This window comes from Lactuca saligna, chromosome 4, assembly GCF_052625555.1.
Source record: "Lactuca saligna cultivar CGN05327 chromosome 4, ASM5262555v1, whole genome shotgun sequence".
Taxonomy (NCBI): Eukaryota; Viridiplantae; Streptophyta; class Magnoliopsida; order Asterales; family Asteraceae; genus Lactuca; species Lactuca saligna.
In genome coordinates, this window is record NC_136420.1 from 338,286,515 (window position 1) to 338,298,401 (window position 11,887).

Below are 11,887 nucleotides of genomic sequence, written 5' to 3' on the forward strand. Positions count from 1 at the left end.
TCAACCCACAATATTATATCATATATATTAAATCATCAAACAATCAACCCAATTACCCATCCCTGTTATCTCCATTTATTTCTTAAGTACCTTCCATAAGGAATTATCCTAAGGGTCATCTCCTACATCGTATTTACCTCTCATCTCCTTACATCACATTTCCTTGTATGTTTGTTCCTAAGGACTTTTTCCTAAGGATCATCGCATGAATACGTAGTCACAACATCGCCTGGACTAGTAAGTCATAATAAGGGTTAGATTATCATCGCATGAATACGTAGCCACAACATCGCCTGGACTCGTAATTCATAGTAAGGGTTAGTCTATCATCACATGAATACATAGCCACAACATCGCCTGGACTCATAATTCATAGTAAGGGTTAGAGTATCATCGCATGAATACATAGCCACAACATCGCATGGACTCGTAATTCATCACCTACAGGTTATGAGCCTGCTGGTGTTTCCACGGGGTCATCTAGAATAGTCTGTGGTAGCCATCTATACTCTGGTATATGACTACATCGCCAAATTGCCACATCACCGGTTAAGGTTATGGTATCTCATCTCATCTCACATCACCTATTTATCATCACCTATCTATCATCACCTATTTCTCATCACCTAATTATCATCACCTATTTCTCATCACCTAATTATCATCACCTATTTCTCATCACCTAATTATCATCACACATCATCTAATTCATCTACTCATGTTCTACCCAACATATTTGTAGATATAAAATACATATACATATTAAATCAATTAATACCTATATAAAACATCCACTCCACACTCATCTCAAATAAACAACAATATATAAACACCTAGCACGTATTTCATAGCAAATACTTAATATATATATATATATATATATATATATATATATATACACATACATATATATATATATATATATATATATATATATATATATACACACACACATATATATGTTAGAAGAAAGTGATCACATACTCACATGTATAAACAACAATATATATATATATATATATATATATATATACACATAGCACGTATTTTATAAAATACTTCATATCTATGTGTAAGATGAAAGTGACTATACACTCACTTGATTAGAAGATGATCGGACAACACTACAGATCTTCAAGTAGATATTCTTCGGTAAAACTGTTGGATAAGGTGTCTAAGTCCATAACTATTTCTGGTATGTACTTGACCCGACTCGGTATGGTCCATTTGGGTTGCATGGCACCATGCAATTGGATAGACTAAATGAGAGAAATAACACTTGGAGATTATTAATATATTATAAGTTCTAATATATTATTAATATTATTTGATTAGTTTGATCAAGAATTAATTTAGAATTAATAAAGTGATCAAAAAGAGAACTAGTTAAATATATGGGTTGATTATGTAAATCATCCATATCTTGTATAGTGGGCTAAGAGGCTCCATGGATTATCAAGTTGGGTTCCACCCATAGGATGCTCCATGGATGCTCCATGGGTCATGGAAATGAAGAGTCATGAGACATTAGGGTTTACATGGTGTAACCATAGATGTGTCAACACTATATAAGAATCATATTCTCCACCAAAATTCGGTTACACTAAGGAAACAAGAGGGCTTGGCCGATTTCAAGAAGTGTGCATTCTCTCAAAAGTCTTTCCAAGAGCATTTGGTGTTGTGTGAAGCATTTGAGGTATCACACTTGGGGTGCTAGGCTCATAAGGTTTCAAGGAACATAAGCAACAAAAAGGTAAGTTATTCTATCTATCATTCAAGTTAAAATTGTTCCCCATGTATGCTAGATAGGAATATAGCCTTGGAATTCAACTTTGCATGATAATTAGACAAACATAGATCCAAGGGTATTAGGGTTTCATGTACACTTAGGAAGTGTTAGAATGCTCAAAACCCAACAGTGGTATCAGAGCCTAGGCTTGTTTGTTTGTTATTTGTGCTAAAAAGTTGAAGAAAGTCGAAAAACTTGTTGTCTGACTGTTGGACTCATCGAGTCCATGGGGGGACTCGTCGAGTTCACTTATATCTTCAACCTACTCGTCGAGTAGGTTAATGCACTCGGCGAGTAGGATCGACAGAGTGCAGATTTTCGACTTTAGTTGCTGGAAATGGATTAGAACCATTACCCTAAACTGTTTTGGTACTTGAAAACTTGTTTTAGATGGTGTAATGTCTTTGCTAATTCATTTACAACAACTAGTTATCAAAATTACAAAGTTTTAAGTGTAATTTTGATTTATGAATGTGTTCATATTCATGTTCTTGTTCTTATGATGTTTTAGATGATCATAGGAATTATTTGCCCTCAAGTTTTGGAACAAGTAAAGTCTTATTAAAACTTTAGTTCCAACCCTTAGAATTTTAAAAGTTAAAATTCAACCCTTATACTTATATTATTATAATTTAATAATTATATATATGTATAAGAACAAAGTCGTCTTACCGCTAGTACGCCTCATTCACGAAGCCGGTCTATAAGGTGGGTATAAGGTTGTTGCCTATAAAATGGCAACTTAATGGGTGTCCATTCTCACCCACTTCTCGCTTGACTGGTGGAGGGTCGTTAGCCGAATGGGTAGGACAAGGAGTTATAAATTCTCATTAAAAGTATGATGAATATTGTAAAGTAACTAAATGTTTTATTAAATTCTCAATCTTAGTTACTTTAGGAAAATGTGAATAAGGTGCTAATCCATGAAATTACACTTTACACTTTGTCTAAGTCGTTGGTGGAGCGTGTGTGGTTAACTGGCACAGTAACTTGGACTTAACAAGGTAGGTAAAGGGTGACTTAAGGTTTATTATAGTATCGGTGGAGCGTGTGTGGTTTACCGGCACATCGATTGAGTGATAAACTTTAAGGGTACCAAGTGATTTGCATGGTTACTTCACTCCTCATTTTGTGATCCTCGGTATCCCAGTCACAAAACTTGGAGGGCACACTCGAGATTGAAACATGCCTTTGAAAAGTTCGTTGAATCTCAAAGAATCTAGGAATTTCTAAGAACCAATCATAAAACCTAATATCTAATATTTCAGTTTTCGTGGTGGAAATTGGTGAATCGTCATTTACCTACCTTTCAAATATGTTATAGCTTGGATTACGGCATACCTCTTCTAAGTTATAATATATTGTGATTGGATCCTAGCCTTAATATTACATTTGGGTGTTTTATTAAGGACTCTCTTAATATCTAAACTAATCTTGCCTCTTCCTTCAGATGTCTTCAAACAATGCTGCTTCTGGCTCTAATCCTAATGGCTCCTTTACCCTTATGAACTTGTGTGGGAAAGTCACTTTTGATGGATCCAACTTCAATGAGTGGATCAGAAACATCAGGATGATTACCCGCTACGAGGACAAAGAATATGTCCTTGACAAGGAGCTTAAGGAGATTGATGAGACCATTGCAATTCCTCAGGAGATCGCTGACTTTTAGGCACATGAAAGGGATGCTACGAAAGTAGCATGCATCATGATGGCCACGATGACAACGGAACTCCAAAAGTCCTATGAGGATTTCTACCCTTATGAAATGCACCAAGATTTGATGGAAAGATACCATCAAAGTGCACGACAAGAGAGGTACGAAATCATCTGCTCCATGATAACAACCATGATGAAGGACGGGGATTCCATCACGAGCAACATGCAGAAAATGCAAAGGTATGTGGATCGATTGCTGAAGCTTAATGTGAACTTCCCTGAGGAGCTTGCAATAGATATAATTTTGCGCTCCTTACCATCATGCTATGATCAATTCCGCATGACATATCACATGAATAAGGAAGAGGTCACACTCAGCAAACTTCAGGGACTTCTCAAGACCGTAGAATCAGGTCTTAAGGGGAAGTCGGTTGTTAACACTCCTACTCCAAACTCCACTCCGGTTTTGGCAATCGGGAAAAGTCAAGGGAAGAAGAGAAAGAGTTCTTCGAAGGGTACCAAGGTTAGGACCCTTGATGGCTCTTCTTCAAGTGGAACCAAGAAAGGTTTCATCACTCCTTCTTCTGACCCAAAAGAGGCTGAATGCTTCTATTGCCATGAAAAATCACATTGGAAGCGGAACTGCCCAAAATACCAGCAAGATGTGAAGGATGGGAAAGTTAAACCCAACCATGCAGGTATTTACACTATCATTTCTAATAACTCACCCCATTCGAAATCTTGGGTCCATGATACTGGTTGTGGTATTCACATTTGTTGTGACTTGCAGGGACTAAGAAGAAGTGAGAATGTGGAGCAAGGAAGAATAAACTTAATCATGGGAAATAGGAAAGTTACACCTGTCACCAAGATTGGAGTTTATACTTTATCGCTAAGTAGCGGGTTAAATTTAGATTTGAATAAATGTTGTTATTCGCCAGAAATGGCAAGAAATATTATTTCCTTTCATGCATTGTATAAAAAAGGTTTCACCTTTTCATTTGATAATGAAGTTGGTTCGATTAATGCTTTCTTTAATAATGTTCTTTATTTTAAAGCATTACCTTGTGATGGTGTGTATGAAGTTGTATCTGTTGTAGATAACTTAGGAAATAATGTTTTGTGTATTGATTCTCCTAATAATAATAACTTGGATAAAGCATCATTATGGCATTGTTGTCTTGGACATATAAGCAAGAAACGCATAGGCCAACTCCAAAAGGATGGAGTCTTGGAGTCGTTTGACCTAAAGTCAAATGATAGTTGCGAATCATGCTTACTTGGAAAAATGACGAAGTCACCCTTCACAGGCTTGTGTGAGAGGGGTGAAGGTTTGTTGGACCTTGTACACACGGATGTGTGTGGACCACTCAAACATGCCACAAGGGATGCTAATCGTTATTATTTGACTTTTACTGATGATTACAGTAGATATGGATATGTCTACTTAATCAAGCATAAGTCAGAGACTTTCGAAAGGTTTAAGGAATTTAAACAAGAAGTCGAGAATCAATTGGGCAGGATCATTAAGATGCTTCGATCCGATCGAGGTGGTGAGTATCTTAGTTCAGAGTTCCTCGACTATCTAAGGGAATGTGGGATTGTCTCACAATTGACACCTCCCAGGACACCGCAGTTGAATGGTGTGGCTGAGAGGCATAATCGAACCTTGTTAGACATGGTTCGTTCCATGATGAGTCGAGCTTCGCTACCAATCTCATTCTGGGGGTATGCCTTAGAGACTGCCTCCCATCTAGTCCTTACAAAGAAAGTTTCCAAAAATCCTCACGAGATGTGGACTGGTAAAGTACCCAAACTAGACCACATCAAGATTTGGGGTTGCGAGGCTTTCATGAGACGCGAGACTCATGATAATCTCGAACCTCGAAGCGAGAGGTGTATTTTCATCGGCTACCCACAACAATCCTTTGGTTACCTCTTCTACAGACCTAGTGATAATGTGGTCTTTGTAGCAAGAAGAGGAGTCTTTCGAGAAAGAGAGTTTATAAGTCAAGGAGATAGTGGGAGGCAAATTGATCTTGAAGAAGTTCAAGAGTCAAATGGTGAAGGAACTTCAAACTCTATCCCTCAACTTGAGGAGGAAACTCTTGTTGAGCCAATTGACGAATCTGTACCTCTGAGGCGTTCCACGAGAGTTAGGAGTGCACCTGAGCATTACTATGGATTCCATATTACTGTAGAAGGTGAGACACTTATTAGTGATGGGACACTAGTAAGTCAAGATGACCCTAACAACTACGAGGAAGCCATGGCAGGCCCCGAGTCTGCTAAATGGAAAGAGGCTATGGATAGCGAGATACAATCCATGTATGACAATCAAGTTTGGAACTTGGTTGAGAATGTACCAGGTCGTAAGACTGTAGGGTGCAAATGGGTCTTCAAGAAGAAGACCGGCATGGATGGTAAAGTACACACTTATTAGGCTAGACTAGTTGCAAAGGGCTTCTCTCAAATTCCTGGAGTGGATTATGATGAGACCTTCTCTCCGGTAGCCAAGATTACATCTATTAGGGTTATGTTAGCCATAGCCGCATTTCATGACTATGAAATTTGGCAAATGGATGTCAAAACCGCTTTCCTTAATGGAAGGTTGGCTGAAGATGTTTATATGAGTCAGCCAGAAGGTTTTGTCAGCAGCGAGTACCCTAATAGAGTGTGTAAGCTTGAGAAATCCATCTATGGATTAAAGCAAGCACCTCGCAGATGGAATCTTCGCTTTGATGAAAAGGTCAAGGAATTTGGCTTTTCTAGGAGTGAAGATGAATCTTGTGTGTATGTCAAGGCTAGTGGGAGTATAGTTAGCTTTTTGGTATTGTATGTGGATGACATACTACTCATAGGAAACGACATTCCAACCCTGCAGGAAGTAAAGTCCTGGCTTGGGAAGTGTTTCGCTATGAAGGACCTTGGTGAAGCTGCCTATATTTTAGGGATAAGGATCTTGAGAGATCGGAGGAAAAGACTAATTGGACTTAGTCAGAGTACCTACTTGGATAAGGTGCTGAAAAGATTCAGCATGCAGGACTCCAAGAAAGGAGAGTTACCCATCCAGAGTAACGCCAAATTGAGTAAGACACAAAGCCCTAGCACTGAGGCTGAGATAGCAGAAATGAGTCGAATACCTTATGCTTCGGCTGTAGGATCGATCATGTATGAAATGACATGTACTCGACCTGATGTAGCCTTTGCCCTGAGCATGGTTAGCAGGTTTCAAGGGACCCTGGCAAGGCACACTGGACTGCAGTAAAGAATATTCTCAAGTACCTACGAAGGACTAAGGACTGGGTCCTTACCCTCGGTGGGAGTGATGACTTGAGAGTTGTAGGGTATAGTGATGCTAGCTTCGAGACTGATAGGGATAATTTCCGCTCTCAGTCGGGCTGGGTCTTTACTCTAAACAGAGGAGCAATTTCTTGGAAGAGTTCCAAGCAAGAGACAGTGGCTGATTCAACCTGCGAATCAGAGTATATTGCAGCGAGCGAGGCGGCAAAGGAGGCTATATGGCTAAAGAACTTCATTGGAGACCTTGGAGTTGTACCAGCTATTAAAGAGCCAATGGAAATTTTCTGTGATAGTGAAAGCGTTGTTGCCTTAGCCAAGGAACCAAGGGATCACGGGAGATCCAGACACATCGACAGAAAATACCATTTTATTAGACATTGAATAGAAGAAGGACTTCTCGTGGCAAAGAGGGTATCATCGGATGAGAACCCAGCAGATCCCCTCACGAAGGGACTAACTCGGGTTAAGCATGTCCAGCATGCTCGGAGCATAGGGCTGAAGGATGATATTAGATTTAGTAGTTAGATAACCTCGAAATTTGTAAAGTGTAATTGACATTAGATGATGAATAAAAGGTGTTTTATTTATGAGTAAAGTGTTGCTATCTCTTGTGAATCGTTTACTATATTTCTTTTGCATGTTTTGACTTCCAAAAGAATTTTGTTTGGTATAACATATTATTCAAACCTCCACAGTCGGTCATATGTTGGAAGTAGGTATGAATCAAGACTGTCATGATTGGTTGCAGAGGTCTAAGGTGTTAGACAAGGCTAAAACAATCATGAGTGCTCATAAGTTCTGAGCATTGGACTCAACCCACGCTCACTGGAATCACTTCATGGAATTCTATCTCGAGTGATCGTGAGACGGTAATATCATATAAGTCTTCAAACCTAGAGAAATGATTTGTTACTTACAAGTTGGTTATGCATTGATTGTACGAAAATGCATTGGTAACTCGATGTTATAAATCGTGCTCTTGTGTGTAATTCAATGAGTGGTAGAACAAACATATGAGTCGAAGTTTATCTATTCCTTCTTTGATTAGAAGCTGATATCTGGGCCCCTCGATGATTTTGTTTTGACCTATGTATCGGGCCCGGTCAGAACTAAGTTGATGTGTTCAATTAAGTTCTTTGTCAAACAAATCAGAAATCGGGAAACAAACTGTTGGACAATAAGTAAGACATTGTTCCATGTATTTTTCCAACGGATATCTAGAACAGAGGATTATATGATCACTTATCTTAAATGGCGTACCATCATTTTCTCAGTCCCGAGAAACCTTGAAAAGAGCTACGATTGCCGATCGGTTCCTGAAGTCATACTTGCAGTAATAGTTATTAGACTTATCCAAGTGGGAGACTATTGGATAAGGTGTCTAAGTCCATAACTATTTCTGGTATGTACTTGACCCGACTCGGCATGGTTCATTTGGGTTGCATGGCACCATGCAATTGGATAGACTAAATGAGAGATATAACACTTGGAGATTATTAATATATTATAAGTTCTAATTTATTAATAATATTATTTGATTAGTTTGATCAAGAATTAATTTAGAATTAATAAAGTGATCAAAAAGAGAACTAATTAAATATATGGGTTGATTATGTAAATCATCCATATCTTGTATAGTGGGCTAAGAGGCTCCATGGATTATCAAGTTGGGTTCCACCCATAGGATGCTCTATGGATGCTCCATGGGAGTTACAAACCCATGGGTCATGGAAATGAAGAGTCACGACACATTAGGGTTTACATGGTGTAACCCTAGATGTGTCAACACTATATAAGAATCATATTCTCCACCAAAAATCAGTTACACTAAGGAAACAAGAGGGCTTGGCCGATTTCAAGAAGTGTGCATTCTCTCACAAGTCTTTCCAAGAGCATTTGGTGTTTTGTGAAGCATTTGAGGCATCACACTTGGGGTGCTAGGCTCATAAGGTTTCAAGGAACATAAGCAACAACAAGGTAAGTTATTCTATCTATCATTCAAATTAAAATTGTTCCCCATGTATGCTAGATAGGAATATAGCCTTGGAATTCAACTTTGCATGATAATTAGACAAACATAGATCCAAGGTTATTAGGGTTGCATGTACACTTAGGAAGTGTTAGAATGCTCAAAACCCAACAAAAACCAGGATCACTTCACACATCGGGTTTCTCGCGGGCAGAGCTTCAGCTCGGAAACTCTTTTCTTCTCGGGATATTCGGACTTCAGGACTCGATTCGGGTCTTGGGATTGATACCGGGGCTTTGGGGGGTTGAAATTTCACGTAAATCAAGGTAAAACGGGAGAGAGAGAGATGAGAGAATGAGCAACCAAACTCGGTTGGCCCTTTAAATCTATTTATAGGGCAAAACTGGCCCGTGCCATGTCGTGGAACCTTTTTCCACGTCGTGGGCTTGATCGTCACTGCATGCATTGTCCCAAGTTGCATATGGTGGACTCCCGGAGGTGTTAGGAGACTTGCTACGTCATGGCACTGCTTGCCACATTGTGGTGTCTGACAGTTTTGGGGTTTCGCTCCCCAAATTTCAGAAATTCATAACTTTCGCATACGAACTCCGTTTTCGATGTTATTTATATCGACGCGAAGGTGAGATTATGATCTACAACTCTCGTTTAGACTCCATTGGCTAATTTTGACTTTAGTTTTAATATATTATAATTATATTACTTATATATTATTTTTAGTAGGCCGGGACAGGAAAACTCTGTTATAAACTCATAACTCCTTCATCTGAACTCCGTTTTCGTCTGTCTTTTTATCGTTGGACTACTATCGATGAGATCTTCAACTCTCATTTAGATTGTTTTGGATAAATATCGCTCTAACGTAAGTTCACTATTTACGTCACGTTATGTCGTGCCGGTTCTGTCGCGAAACTTCGACAGGTCATAACTTCTTCGTTATAACTCGGATTTTGGCGTTCTTTATATGCACGGAAACCTTGCGAAATATACTACAATTTGGTTAAGATTAATCCTACTAAATAATCTTCCATCAAAAAGTCATTTTTGATGCTTATCGTCTCTAAATTGACTAGCCTGGATCTACGGTCGTTACAATTATCTCCCCCTTAGGATGATTACATCCCGGAATCATCAACGAAATAGAACTTGCATAATGATTCCACACATTATCTCTTCATATGAGGTAATAACCGTAACTTCTATGTTTCCTCGATAGAGTAATTAACTCTATGGCTTTCTTGACTGCAAACGATGCCCAATCTTGCATCTGCTTATCGTACCATGTTGTACTTTCAATCATAACTTCCAAGTTACAAAATAAGTCCTTATTGTGGACTCCTTCTTCTTCTCAGGATAAATACTTTCATTTATCTATTATAACAAAACGATGGGTCGTGTTCTAATGACCTCTCATCGTATGATGCAACACTTAGACTCAAGTCTCTTAGAGTCAAATTCCAGAATATAGCTTCCTTCATATTCTTATGTGATATAATCACATTTTTAACATGTATCATGCCTAGCTACAAACTCCTTTTTTTTAACGAGTGCGATACTATCAATCACATTGATTTCAATCTTCTGACTTACATCAAATGTTACATCAAACTTGGTTCTCTGACCCACGTAACAAACTCCTCGTAGTGGGACTCAATTTGATATGACCACTAGGGTCGGAATAACAACCATCTTACTAGTCACTACCGAAACAAGGGTAATAACACACTTGAACAAAACAGAATCAGTTACTAGCTTCTTGGTAACCTTGTGACTTTCCGTGATCCAAGTGTGATTCCTGTGCTTCCAGTAGTATATGCATCTACTACCTTTCACACCTACTCATACTCGTCCCAAGTATTGTCCCGCAGTCGACCAAGTCACCATACAAGAAAATCACAAAATAATTTAACACATACGAATGTGTCCAAGTAATCACAAACAATTTCCCTAGACTCTACTAGGACTTCTTCATTACTCAATCTTCAATCATCAACTCTACTTCAACTCGATTGGTGATGGAAATACCAGACGATGAAACAACTTCAAGAATTTCATCAATCGTTCTATCATCCTGCCAATCGAAAGTGTACTTCAGATGTACCGTACTCCTCTAAACGTACTTTTATTTCATAAGACATACTCTAAAGGCAAGATACCACTCTTACGGTATCTTCTGATAGGTGTCATCCACTATCATAAGCCTTCTTCATTTCCTCCATTTACTCAATTTATCTACGAGGCTTCACCATGACCTCTTGTACATCCAAGTAGACATTTGGTGTACCAAGCGACAATTTTTAAGATAAGAAAGTTTTTTTTTTAATTATGATAAACGTATAAATCTCCTTATCACCCCGAAACGTTTACATGTTAGTTCTAATTTTGTAGTCGTACACTTAGAATCCTAAACACATAAGGTTTCCAGATCCAGTCGGCAACAGACCATAGATTCGAACAAATAATAGCATCAATTTAGCTATCACACAAAACAATTAGCACATAAAAGCATTTTAGGCATCATTCCTAAAATAAACTAGTGCTTGTGTCAATTTAGGTGTACTACCTAACATATTTTAGACACACTCCTCACAATCATTACTTAGAATTCTAAGTTTAAGTCTAGAAATTTCCTACAAATTCCTAGTTTGCTTAAACTAATGCTCTGATACCAACTGTGACATCCCCAATTTCACGGCCAGAAAAGACCGATTTGTTTATGCTTTGTTTTTAAAATCAGAGTAATCGTTTAAAGAAAAGGCTGCGGAATTTGTTCCCAAAACAAGATATGATAAAAACTCATCAAAACATTTCTCAAAGATAATGTATTTTCATTAAATAATAAAACCTTGGGATGTCATGTTCCGATACAGACACATAAGCATAAACAGAACATACATTCATTTACTCTAGTGATTTACATCTCCTTTTATCTCTCAGTGCAAAGCAGCTTCGTATCGATACTTGTGACACAATTAAACTGAGTGGGTCAGGCTTGGGAGCCTGGTGAGCATATAGGGTTTTCAACCCACAATATTATATCATATATATTAAATCATCAAACAACCAACCCAATTACCCATCCCCGTTATCTCCATTTATTTCTTAAGTACCTTCCATAAGGAATTATCCTAAGGGTCATCTCCTACATCGTA